Raw genomic sequence first — 13,409 nt, 5'->3', positions numbered from 1 at the left:
TGGGGTGCAGGGCAGGGTGCGGGGTGCAGGGTGGGGTGCAGGGGCCGGCACCCGGAGCGGGCTGGGAGCGGCCAATCTGGTGCCAGACTCGAGTGAGGCGGGAAAGGAAAGCTAGGCCCAGCCCGTCTGTTTACATCCCGCCTGTTCTATGTCTATGACACGCACAGGCGGACGTAAATATTTACCGTGTACACAGACATGCGCAGATTTGCCTCATACATAGCACACATATGCATCTATAGATACACACAGCATCAATACATATAAATATGTATCATGTACACATACCTGTGTATGCAAAAATATTTGCTCCTGGACTTACCATGGGGCTTTGTCCTGATAAACGCATCGTAAGATGAAAATATTGTAAGTTGAAAATGTATTTAATGCTACAATAAACCCATCACAAAGTCAAAAAATTGTAAGTTGAGCCATTTTAAGTTGGGGACCACCTATACATAAACATGTGTCTTATATCCACACATACGTATACACAATATCTCGTATACATGTGCATATACATATATATCATACACGATTGAAACCAATTTCTAAAAATTGATTTTTGGTTGTATACAAGGTGTGCAACATGATGATTTCATAGACACATTGTGAAATGACTACCCTCTTTGTGTGTGTGTGTGGTAAGAGTACATAAAATCTACTCTCTTAGCAAAATTTCAACACACAATACGATATCATCTACAGTCCTCCTGCGGCCGAGCACGGTCGCTCACGCGGGTAATCCCAGCACTCTGGGAGGCCAAGGCGGGCGGATCACCTGAAGTGAAAAGTTCGAGACCAGCCTGGCCAACATGGTGAAACCCCATCTCTACTAAAAATACAAAAATTAGGCCGGTGTGGTGGTGCACGCCTGTAGTCCAAGCTACTCTGGAGGCTAAGGCAGGAGAATTGCTTGAACCCGGGACGCAGAGGTTGCAGTGAGCTGAGATCGTGTTATTGCACTCTGGCCTGGGCGACACAGAGACTCCGTCTCAAAAAAAAAAAAAAAAAAAAAAAGAAATACAGTCCTGGCGCCGCCTGTAATCCCAGCACTTTGGGAGGCCAAGGTGGGTGGATCACCTCAGGTCAGGAGTTTGAGACCAGCCTCGCCAACATGGGGAAACCCCGTCTCTACTAAAAGTACAAAAATTAGCTGAGCATGGTGGCATGTTTATGTATAGGTGGTCCCCAACTTAAAGTTCTTAAACTTCTAGCTGCTTGGGAGGCTGAGACAAGAGACTCGCTTGTGCCCGCGAGGCGGAGGTTGCAATGAGCTGAGATCGTGCCACTGTACTCCAGCCTGGGTGACAGAGTGAGACTCTGTCTCAAAAAATAAAAATAAACAGGCCGGGCGCGGTGGCTCACGCCTGTAATCCCAGCACTTTGGAAGGCCGAGGCGGGCGGATCACGAGGTCAGGAGATCGAGACCATCCTGGCTAACATGGTGAAACCCCGTCTCTACTAAAAATACCAAAAAAATTAGCCAAGCATAGTGGCGGGCGCCTGTAGTCCCAGCTACTCGGGAGGCTGAGGCAGGAGAATGGCGTGAACCCGGGAGGCGGAGCTTGCAGTGAGCCGAGATCGCGCCACTGCACTCCAGCCTGGGGAACAGAGGGAGACTCCGTCTCAAAATAAATAAATACATAAAAATAAAAATTAATAATAATAATAATAAACAGTCCTCCTGTGAACATTAGATCTGTGGGCATATTTATGCTACATAACTGCAAGTGTGTTTCCTTTTACATATCTCTCCCCATTTTTCCCAGCCCCAGGAAGCACCACTCTACTCTCTGTTTCTAGATAGGATTTGACTGTTGGATTCCACGTATAAGTGAGCTCATCAGTATCTTTCTCTCTGTCTCGCTTATTTAACTTGGCATCATGTCTCCAGGTTCACACATGTAGCCAATGACAGGAATTCCTTCTGTATCTTGCTGTTATGAATAATGTTGCAATGAACTGAGAGGAGTTCCAGAAGAAACAATTTCATTTCCTGTAGATATATAACCAGCAGAGGGATCGCTGAGTCATGTGGTAGTTCCAGTTTTGTTTTTTTGAGGAAACTCCATACTGTTTGCCATAATGGCTGTACCTCCAACGATGGGCAAAGGTTTCTATTTCCCCACACCCTCACGAACACTTGTCTTTTGGATAATAGCCATGCTAATACTGTGAGGTGATATTTCATTGTGGTTTTGTTTTGCATTTCCTTGATGGTTATTGATGATGAGCACCTTTTCATTACCTCTTGGCCATTTTTATGTCTATTTGGAAAAATTCAGGCCCTTTGCTCGTTTTTTAATTGGGAAAACCCAAATTTTAAAACTAATATTTGTCATTACTATGTGGAATGCACTGTTTTTTTAAAAAAAATTCTGTCTTTTTATTTTATTTTATTATTATTTTTTTGAGACAGGGTCTCACTGTATTGCCCAGGCTGGAGTGCTGTGGTGCGATCACAGCTAACTGCAGCCTCAACCTCCTGTGCTCAAGCAATTCTCCCAGTTCACCGTCCCAAATGGCTGGACTGCAGGTGTGTGCCAGTAGCCTGGCTTTCCCCCCCAACCCCCCAGCTTTTTTTCCCCCCACTTCTTGTAGAGGTGGGTCTCATTATGTTGCCCAGGCTGGTCTCAGATTCCTGGGCTCAAGAGATCCTCCTGCCTCGGCCTCCCAAAGTGCTGGGATTACAGGCATGAGCCACTGCACCCGCTGTCGTCGTCTTCTTTTTAATGCTGGATGCAAAGCACTAAATATGTTTCACAATCTACGAATGGGTCTCAGCTCACAGTTTGAAAAAATCTGCCATATAAATTAAATATAGACAGATAGATGGTTAGAAAGATATACAAACACTCTACTGTTGTCTGAATGTTGGTGTCTCCCCAAAATCATAGTTTGAAACTTAGTCCCCAATGTGATCGTATTAAGAGGAGGGGCCATTAGGAAGTCTTATAGCATGAGGCTCCACCCCCATGAAGGAAATCAGTGCCCAAGGCAGCCTGTTTGTCCCTCCTGCCATGGGGAGACACAGCAAGAAGGCACCATCTATGAAGCAGAGTCCTCAGACACAGAATGTGGGGTGCCTTGATCTTGGACTTCCCAGATTCCAGAGCTGTGAGAGATACATTTCTGTTGTCCAAAAATTACCCAGGCTAAGGCATTTTGTTATAGCAACCCAAATAGACTAAGGCACCCACACCCAGACACAAAAGTGTGTGTGTAAATATATATGTGAACAAGGTCACAGTTCGTATATATGTATGAACTATCATAGTTCATACATATATTTGAACTGTCACAGTATAGAGTGTATTTTTAATCATAAAATGTCCCAATTTTACCATTTTGAAAGTTTACAAATTTTGTCAATTAAAAAAGATATAACCTTTTGTTTTTTTACCTGTCAGGTTAGCAAAGATTTAAAATTGGTAATATCAATATTTGTGACCTCTGTAAGTCTGCTCTGAAGTCTCAGATTCTTTTTTTTTTTTTTTTTTTTTTGAGACAGAGTCTTGCTCTTGTTGCCCGGGTTGGAGTGCAATGGCGTGATCTTGGCTCACTGCAGCTTCCACCTCTCCACCTCCTGGGTTCAAGCGATTCTCCTGTCTCAGCCTACTGAGTAGCTGGGATTATAGGTGCACCACCATGCCCAGCTAATTTTTGTGTTTTTAGTGGAGATGGGGTTTCACCATGTTGATCAGGCTGATCTTGGACTCCTGACCTCAGGTGATCCGCCCGCCTTGGCCTCCCAAAGTGCTGGGATTACAGGCGTGAGCCACCGCGCCCAGCCTGAAGTCTGAGATTCTGCTTTGAATGAACCCTTCCAATGTCTGGACTAGGAGGAGGAGCAAGAATGCCCATGTGAATCTCACACCAACCTCAGTGTTGCTGGTAACTGGGGGGTGCTGTCCCACATCTGCTGGGCCTCTTTCAAACGTTCTGACCGGCCCACATGGGTAGGGAAGAAGTGCTCCTGACTGCACCTCTGCCCATCTCAACACCGCTGCCTGGCATCTGGTCTGTTTCCACAGTCAGCCCAGGGTGGGTGCACCTCTGTGCTGGGGTCGGTGCGTCTGCTGGGTGGCCCTGTTCCTTGAGCCACTTCTTCCCCTGGTGTCCACTGGAGAACCAGTGATGCTACAGGAAAATCTGTCTTATCAGGATCATTTCATCATCTTTAACATGATTCCTAATGAAGGATTTTCAAGGATTTTAAAAGTACCTTTTTATAGAAAATTTCAAACTCAACAAGCCAGGGAGACTCATATAATCAATCAGTCTCCTTCAGCTATCACCCAGCGTCAGTGAGTGCCCACCCCAGGGCCAATCTTGTGTGATTAGACTCCCCTCCATCCCTTTGAAGCAAATTCCAGACATCATTTTGTCAGTATCTCTTAAAAAGTGGAATTTTGGTACAAGATTATGATCTCATTATCACTCTACAAAGATTAATAATTTTCAAGAGTAATTTTCACTATAAAAGATTTTCAGGCTGGGCATGGTGGCTCACACCTGTAATCCCAGCACTTTGGGAGGCCAAGGTGGGTGGATTGCTTCCGCTCAGGAATTCAAGACCAGCCTGGGCCACATAGCAAGACCCCATTCTTAAAAAATAAATACAAAAATTAGCCAGGCATGGTGGCTATAGTCCCAGCTACTCGGAGGCTAAGGTGGGAACATCCCTTGAGCCTGGGAGGCAGAGATTGCAGTAAGCAGAGATTGCACCACTCCACACCAGCCTGGGGGACAGAGACAGACCCTGTCTCAAAAAAAAAAAAAAAAATTCCCAACCATAGGTGCTGACCTAGAACCTAATGCCTGTACACTCTGACTCCAGTGAACAGCACTGTTTACTTGGCCTACTTCCTCTTGTAGACAGCAAACTCCTAAAGGGTGAGGAGCTGTCTACCTCACTTTTGTACCAACTGCAGGCCCTCAAATATGTGTTGGATTAAACAGATGATTACGGAAAGGCAGTGGAAAGAGTAGGTCAAAATCCTACAGCCACTACACACCTATCAGAGCAGCTAAAATAAATACTGACAACATCAAATGCTAGCAAGGAGGTGAGGAAACTGGACCTCTCATATGTCACTGTGGGAAAGTAAAATGGTGCAACCAGTCTGGAAAATAGTTTGGCAGTAACTTTAATAAAAAAAACTTTTAGCTGGGCATGGTGGCTGGTGCCTGTAGTCCCAGCTACTCAGGGGGCTGAGGTGGGAGGATTGTTTGAGCGCCCAGGAGGTTGAGGCTGCAGTAAGATGTGACTGTGCCCCTGCACTCCAGCCTGGGAAGAGAATGAGACCCTGCCTCAAAGAAAATGTAATTAATTTAATTTAGAAACTAAACATACACTTACTGCAGAACCCAGCAATTGCATCCCTGTGCATTTACCTCCGACTAATGAAAACTGATGTCTATACAACATTTTACACAGATGTCCACAGCAGCTTTATTTGGAATAGCCCAAATTTGGAGACACCAAAATGCCCTTCAAAGGATGATATTAAACAAACCTCAGCAGGTGCATGCCATGGACACTACTCAGCAATTTTTACAAACAGCAAACCACTGATGCCCACAGAAAGCCCTCAAGGGCATCCTCCTGACTGGAAAAGCCAGTCTCAGAAGGTCACATACATACTGTATGACTCCATTCACATGAGAAGGACGGGGAGGAAGAGGAGGAGGGTGGCTTCGAAGGGAGGCCATTCTGGTGATGGAGCAATTTTGTAGCTTGACTGTGACCATGACATGAAAACACACATGTGATAAAATGGCACAGCACTACCTTGGGAGGTCTCAGGTGTGTCTATGACCTTGATGGTGGTGATGGTATCACAGATGTTTGCATCAGTTATACCTCAATAAAACTGTTTTCTAGAATGACCTAGAACTATGAACACATGTTGTACCAATGTCAAGGCCCTGGTTTGGATGTTGTGCTATCATTCCATAAGATATAACCATAGGTGGAAAACTGGATGAAGGGTCCATCTCTGTACTAGTCTCACAACTTCCTGTGAATTTATATCTATCTCAAAATAAAGAATTTTTAAAAATAGCTTGTTGTTGTTGTTGTTGTTTAGAGACCAGATCTCACTCTGTCACTCAGCCTGGAGTGTAGTGGTATGATCATAGCTCACTGTAGCCTTGAACTCCTGGACTCGAGTAATCCTCCCACCTCAGCCTCCTGAGTAGCTGGGACTACAAGGGCTCAAAATAAGAATTTTAAAATGCAGCCTAAAACAACAATAATAATAGAAACATTAAATGCCAAATATAATTATACATATGTATGGGCCAGGTGCAGTGGCTCACGCCTGTAATCCCAGCACTTTGGGAGGCTGAGGCGGGTGGATCACAAGGTCAGGAGATCAAGACCATCCTGGCTAACACAGTGAAACCCTGTCTCTACTAAAAATACAAAAAAATAGCCAGGCGTGGTGGCGGGCGCCTGTAGTCCCAGCTACTCGGGAGGCTGAGGCAAGAGAATGGCGTGAACCCGGGAGGTGGAGCTTGCAGTGAGCCGAGATCACGCCACTGCACTCCAGCCTGGGTGACAGAGCGAAACTCCGTCTCAAAAAAAAAAAAAAAAAAAAAAAAAAAAAAAAGTTATACATATGTATGTAACAGGATATTGTGATGGTTACTTTTTTTTTCTGAGATAGTCTGGCTCTGCCACCTAGTCTGGACCGTGCAGTGGTGTGACCTGGTCTCACTGCACCCTCTGCCTCCTGGGCCCAAGCCATCCTCCCACCTCAGCCTCCTGATTAGCTGGGAATACAGGCACATGCCACCATGCCAGGCTGATTTTTGTATTTTTTGTGGAAATGGGGTTTTGCCATGTTACCCAGGCTGATCGCCTGCCTCAGCCTCTCAAAGTGCTGGAATTACAGGCATGAGCCATCGCATCCAGCTGTAATGGTTAATTTTTGTGTCAACTTGAGGGCCCCAAGGGATCCCAGATAGCTGGTAAAACATGATTCTGTGTGCTGCCTTCACCAACGTGAACAGGCAAACTCCAACTCATTCAGAGCCTGAATAGAGCAAAAAGGTGTTTAGGAGGGGCAAGATTATATGGAGGAAAAAAGATGTGGAGGGAGGGAACCTGAGGGAACCTTCTCCCTCTTTGTTCTTGAGCTGGGACATTCATCTTCTTCTGTCTGCGGGCATCAGAGCTCTGGGCTATTGCTTCAGACTCTGGGACTTCACTGGTTCTTCACCCCGTCCTGTGCCACCAGCTCTCCTGAGTCTCGGGATTGCAGACGGCAGATGGTAGGAGTTCCCGGCCGCCACAACCGCCTGAGCCAATTCCTCATTATAAATCTCTCTCAAATGCAGATATAGGTATAGCTATAGATACATACATCATATTGGTTCTGTTTCTCTGGAGACCCTAATACATACATACATACATATATATATATAGAGAGAGAGAGAGACAGAGAGAGAGAGAGAGAGAGAGAGAGAAAACATACATCTCCCCTATGGCTCAAATTTTCCAGTGTTTGAAAAAGCCCCGAATGTCTCATTGCACTCTATTAGGAAACATATATACTCCTCCTGTCTCTCCTTCCTTCCTTCTATCCCTTTGCTCCAAAGGAATCTAATAGAAAATAGCAATATATTTTTAAGTTATTGTTTATGGATGCTTGTAAGAGCTTCCCAGTGTATCTGAAGATTCTACCTGAAAACCACACATTGTTTCAGAAGTTCTTTTGCAAACTGCAGGAGAGAAAAGGAAGAGCTGCTTTCACCAAGAAAGTCATTTATCCAGTTTCTTCCGTCTTACACACTATCTTGTCTTAGTTACCTCACAATTCAAACATATGATAAAAATTGGCTATATTTTTATTTTAAAAATTCATTATTTAGAATAGTAATACATGTTAATTATTTTAAAAATCAATTCCAATGCACACAAATAAATGAAAAAAATCCTATCTGCCCTGCCTCCTCATCATATCTTTGAGATTATTGATCTATCATCTCTCTCTCTCTCTCTCTCTCTTAGTTTCTTATCACTCCTGTAACAAATTACCAAAAGCTTAGAGGCTTAAAACAACACAAATGCATTGCCCTACAGCTCAGGAGGTCAGAAGTCCTCACGGGTCTCCCTGGGCTGAAACCAAGGCGTCACAGGGCGGGGTCCTCCTGCAGACGCCGGGGGAGGCTCTGTTCTAGCCCTGTCTGGCATTCCCTGGCTCGTGACCCATTCCAGCAATCACTTCACGCCAACCACCGCTCTGTCCTCAATTCCCTTCCCTGACTGACTCTCCTGCCTTCCCATCGTAGGCACCCTGGGATGACATGGGGTCCACCACGTAACCCAGGATCATCTCACCTGGCAAAATCCTTGACTTCATGACATCCGCAAGGTCCCTTTTGCTGTGTAAGATAACATCCGGCCAGGCGCGGTGACTCACGCCTGCAATCTCAGCACTTTGGGAGGCCGAGGCAGGTGGATCATGAGGTCAGGAGTTCGAGACCAGCCTGACCAATGTGGTGAAATCCCATCTCTACTAAAAATAAAAAAAAAAAATGAGTCTGGCATGGTGGAGTGTTCCTGTAATCCCAGCTACTCAGGTGGGCTGAGGCAGGAGAATTGCTTCAACCCAGGAGGCAGAGGTTGCAGTGAGCTGAGATTGCACCACTGCACTCCCACTCCAGCCTGGACGACAGAGCAAGACTCTGTCACAGAAAAAAAAAAAAAAGGATGACATTCACATGTTCACAGGATTAGGACATGGACATATTTAGGGAGCCATGATTCTGTGTGCCATACTATCCATCTACAATTTTTTTGTTTTTAAACAAGATCATTTTCCTCATTTCCCCCAAAACTTTCTTTCGTTGGGAACCAAAATATATCACAAGTCTTCTTCCATAACGGTATTTAGAGATGTAGCACATTAATTTTAACATTAATTAACTCATTTTGCTGCATTAACTGGATGCTTAGAATCTTATTGTCTGAACGCTCCAGAATTTATTATTTTACCATTTCCCTATTGTTTCACACCTAGGCGGATGTCTCTTTTTTTTTTCTTCCTATTTCAATTTATGCTGCAAGAACATTCTTGCACACAGGTGGGAGCTCTTTCTGCAGGATGGACACTCGAAAGGGCATAGCTCCATCGCTGCAGGGAAGGGCACTCACCATCACCCAGCATCAGGCGTGTGCACGGCAAGCCATGCTGAGCCAGCTCCTCACACCTGTTAGTACGGCTGCTATCCAAAAGACAGGAGGTAACAGGGGTTGGTGAGGATGAGGAGAAAAGCAAACCTTGTACACTGTGGGAATGTGAATTGGTACAGCCAGTATGGAAACCGGCATGGCGGTTCCTCAGAAAATTATTATTATTATTATTATTAATTCATTCATTCATTCATTTTTTTGAGATGGGGTCTCGCTCTGTCGCCCAGGCTGGAGTCCAGTGGCGCAATCTCGGCTCACTGCAAGCTCCGCCTCCCAGGTTCACACCATTCTCCTGCCTCAGCCTCCTAAGTAGCTGGGACTATAGGTGCCTGCCACCACGCCCGGCTAATTTTTTTTTGTATTTTCAGTAGAGACGGGGTTTCACCCTGTTAGCCAGGATGGTCTCAATCTGCTGACCTCATGATCCGCCCGCCTCGGCCTCCCAAAGTGCTGGGATTACAGGCGTGAGCCACCGCGCCCGGCCCAGAAAATTAAAAGTAGAACTACCCTATGATCCAGCAATCTCACTCCAGGCTATATACCCAAAGGAAATGAAACCATGGTACGGCTGAGTTGAAGGGTATACATGCCTAAATTTCAATAGGTTCTGTTAATTGCTACCCCAAAGGACACACCACCTCTCCTTCAGGTATCATCCTGGGACCACCAGTGAGCAATGTAGATCTGGACCCCAGAGGCTCTGAAGTGGGTGCAAGGAAAACATTCATTAAGTGAACGCCATGGCCACAGTACACCTGAGGCTGAACAGTCACTCCTTCCTCCATTTACTATACCAAACTGTGTCCAGCTACCCTGTCCAATAGAGCTCATCAGAAGTTATCAATGAGATTAAGTGGTCACATTAAGATTCTCTGATAATTGGCTGGGCACAGTGACTCACCTCTGTAATCCCAGCACTTTGGGAGGCTGAGGCAGGCATATCACTTGAGGTCAGGAGTTTGAGACCAGCCTGGGCAACATGATGACATCCCTACTAAAAACACAAAAATTAGCCAGGTGTGGTGGCGGGCACCTGTAATCCCAGCTACTTGGGAGGCTGAGGCAGGAGAATCACTTGAACCCAGGAGGTGGAGGTTACAGTGAGCCAAGATCATGCCACTGCACTCCAGCCTGGATGACAGAGTGAGACTCTGTCTAAAAAAAAAAAAAGATTCTCTGAAAATAAAATACAAAAAGACATTCCAATAAACACAATTGTAAAGAAATACAAAGAAAAGTTTTTCAGAAAAGTGGGGATGGTAGTTACTGAGCAGGAAAGACCACCGTGAGAGCGTCTCAGTTATTGCCGACGGAGTGTCTCAAGCTGGGTGGTCTTCCTTGAGACGTGTGCTTCGATCTTACTCTTCAAAATTTAAATATCTGTTTAATACACTTTCTGTAGGCATAATAACTTTAATAATAATTTTTTAGAAAAATAAACCTCATTAATAAAATGCTCACAATAAGATGTTCTGCATTTGAATATATTCTCTTCTTCATTATATTCCAGGGGAAGTTCAAGCATTAAAAAAATTGAATTGTTTTACAAGATGAAAGTTTCATTAAAGTCCAAAACAATTAAAATGGACAGAAATGGAGGGAGAATGGACAGTTCAAAGTAGTAACTAGAGACTTTGCTACCTTTTTTTTTTTTTTTTTTTTTTGAGTCTTGCTCTGTTGCCAGGCTAGAGTGCAGTGGCACCATCTCAGCTCATTGCAACCTCCGCCTCCCAGGTTCAAGCGATTCTCCTGTCTCAGCCTCCTGAGTAGCTGGGATTACAGGCGCCCGCCACCATGCCCAGCTAGTTTTTGTATTTTTAGTAGAGACGGGGTATTTCCATGTTGGCAGGATAGTCTCGATCTCTTGACATTGTGATCTGCCCACCTCGGCCTCCCAAAGTGCTGGGATTATAGGCATAAGCCACCGCGCCCGCTCCACTACCTCAATTTTAATAATGCATAGAAACCAGACAGAAGAAAGAAAGAAAGAAAGAAGAGAACATTTAAATAACAATACAATCCAACTAGACATAACACCTGTGGACACTGCCAGCACCAACAGAACACATGTGCTTCTCCAGGGCACACGGAGGATTCTCCAGGATGGACCATGTGTGAGGCCGTAAAGCAAGCTTCAGCACATCTGCAAAGGAGCAGGTAATTCAGAGCACGTGCTCCAAGCACGAGGGAGTGACATTAGAAATTGATGACAAGAGTCGGGCACAGCACTCACACCTATAATCCCAGCACTTTGGAAGGCTGACTTGGGAGGATCACTTGAGGCCAGGAGCTCGATGCCCGTCTGGGCTACATAGCAAGACCTCATCTCTATTAAAAAAAAGTAATAAATTAGTTGGTGTAGGGGCACATGCCTGTAGTCCCAGCTACTTGGGAGGCTGAGATGGGAGGATCACTTGAGCCCAGGAGGTCAAGACTGCAGTGAGCCATGATCACGCCACTGCACTCCAGCCTGGGCGACAGAGTAAGACTTTGTGGAGACAAATTGGGAAACTCACAAATATGTGGAAATTATACAACACACTCCTAAATAGCCAATGAATCTAAGAAAAACAGAAACCAGAAAATATTTTGAGATGAATAAGAATCAAGACACAGTGTACCAGAGATCACAGCAGGGACCATGGCATTTAACAGGAGGGTAGATATGATTTTCCACTCACCAAAATGCAAACCCTCTGTACAGCTTAGCCAGAATCCATGCCAAAAATTCTCAGTTGCTAGTCAGGCGTGGTGGCTCACGCCTGTAATCCCAGCACTTTGCAGGGCTGAGGCGGGTGGATCGTTTGAGGTCAGGAGTTCAAGACCTGCCTGGCCAACATGGTGAGACCCTGTCTCTACTAAAAATATGAAAATTAGCCAGATGTGGTGGCACATGCCTGTAGTCCCAGCTACTTGGAAGGCTGAGGCACAAGAATTGCTTGAGCCTGGGAGGCAGAGGTTGCAGTGAGCTGAGATCATGCCATTGTACTCCAGCCTGCAATTGTGGCCTGTGCGTCCTCTCCTGCACTCCAGAAGGTGGTATTCAAGACACAGGGGCAAGCTCAATCAGGCCTTGCTTCAGGCGCTTTTCCGGCCGATTCCAAGTTTTTGAAACCCTCCTTTCCTTTACCTGATGAGTCCCATGTCTCTGGCACTCAGAGCTCTGCCTGTGTGACCTCTCTGCCTAGGACACCAGCTCCAGTGGCTTCAGGACAGTTTCAAGTCAGTGCTGGGACATGCCTTGTCCTGCCTCACCCTGTAGAACTGCATCTGCCCGTGGATGGCGACTCCGGATGGTTCTCTCCTCACCTCACAGTGACTCCTGCCCCAGAGCCTCTGCGGGGTTTCCCGTGGGGTCACCGGGAGCCTCCCCCTGCCTACATCCCCCCACCAGGCTCTCTGCCCCGACCTGACTTGTTCTGCACCTTGAGTTGAACTTCCCCAGGAGAGGTCGGGCCACGCGTCAGCAGCTGTCCCGAGGGGCCTCGGTGTGCAGCTGAGATGCCCCTCAGACTCCCCCGAGCCTGGCTCTTGCCTGCTCTGAGGTCCACGGCCCACACCCTTGCTCAGGCCTTGCCGCATAAGGCCCAGGGCACTCCAGACACAGGCAGCCTCTGCACCTGGGCCCCTCCCCTGTGAGCTGCAGTCACCCAATAAGGCCAACATGTTGTGTGGCCTCAACGTCCATCCTCGCCTCAAGCTGCAGCTGTGAACAGCCAGGTGCACTGCTGGGGATGCTCCTGTGGGGCTCGCTGTGAGACACAGGCCTCCCTGGGGCCGGCGCTCAGCTCTGAGGCCTGGGGCAGTGGCCAAAGCCCTGCCAGGGGCTCCTTCTCCAGGCATGAAATTATTCCCCAGAGGTCTGTGTCCCAGGCTCCCAGTTCTCAGAAATGAACCGATAATGCAAGTGTGGAGGGAGGGAGGGGCTGAGTCACGGGAGGAGTTTGGCAGAACAAGGGCCTGGAGGGGCAGGGGTGAGAGTGAAAGCAGGTGAAGGCCCCGCTTGGAACAGAAGAAAGTGTGTCTGGGACAAGACAAAAAGGGCCAGAGCCCGACTGCCCGGAGGCACAGGGACCCAGAGGCTTCCTCCTTCCTCGGGAGGAAGGCAGGCAGCACCCCTCGTGAGTCTAGGCATTTCCATTTTCTTCTTTTTCTCATAAAGCTCTTGAAGATTGAGGATTGTGGGGTTTTTTGCTAAAAA

This window comes from Gorilla gorilla, chromosome 6, assembly GCF_029281585.2.
Source record: "Gorilla gorilla gorilla isolate KB3781 chromosome 6, NHGRI_mGorGor1-v2.1_pri, whole genome shotgun sequence".
Taxonomy (NCBI): Eukaryota; Metazoa; Chordata; class Mammalia; order Primates; family Hominidae; genus Gorilla; species Gorilla gorilla.
Note: the sequence above shows the minus strand (reverse complement) of the source record.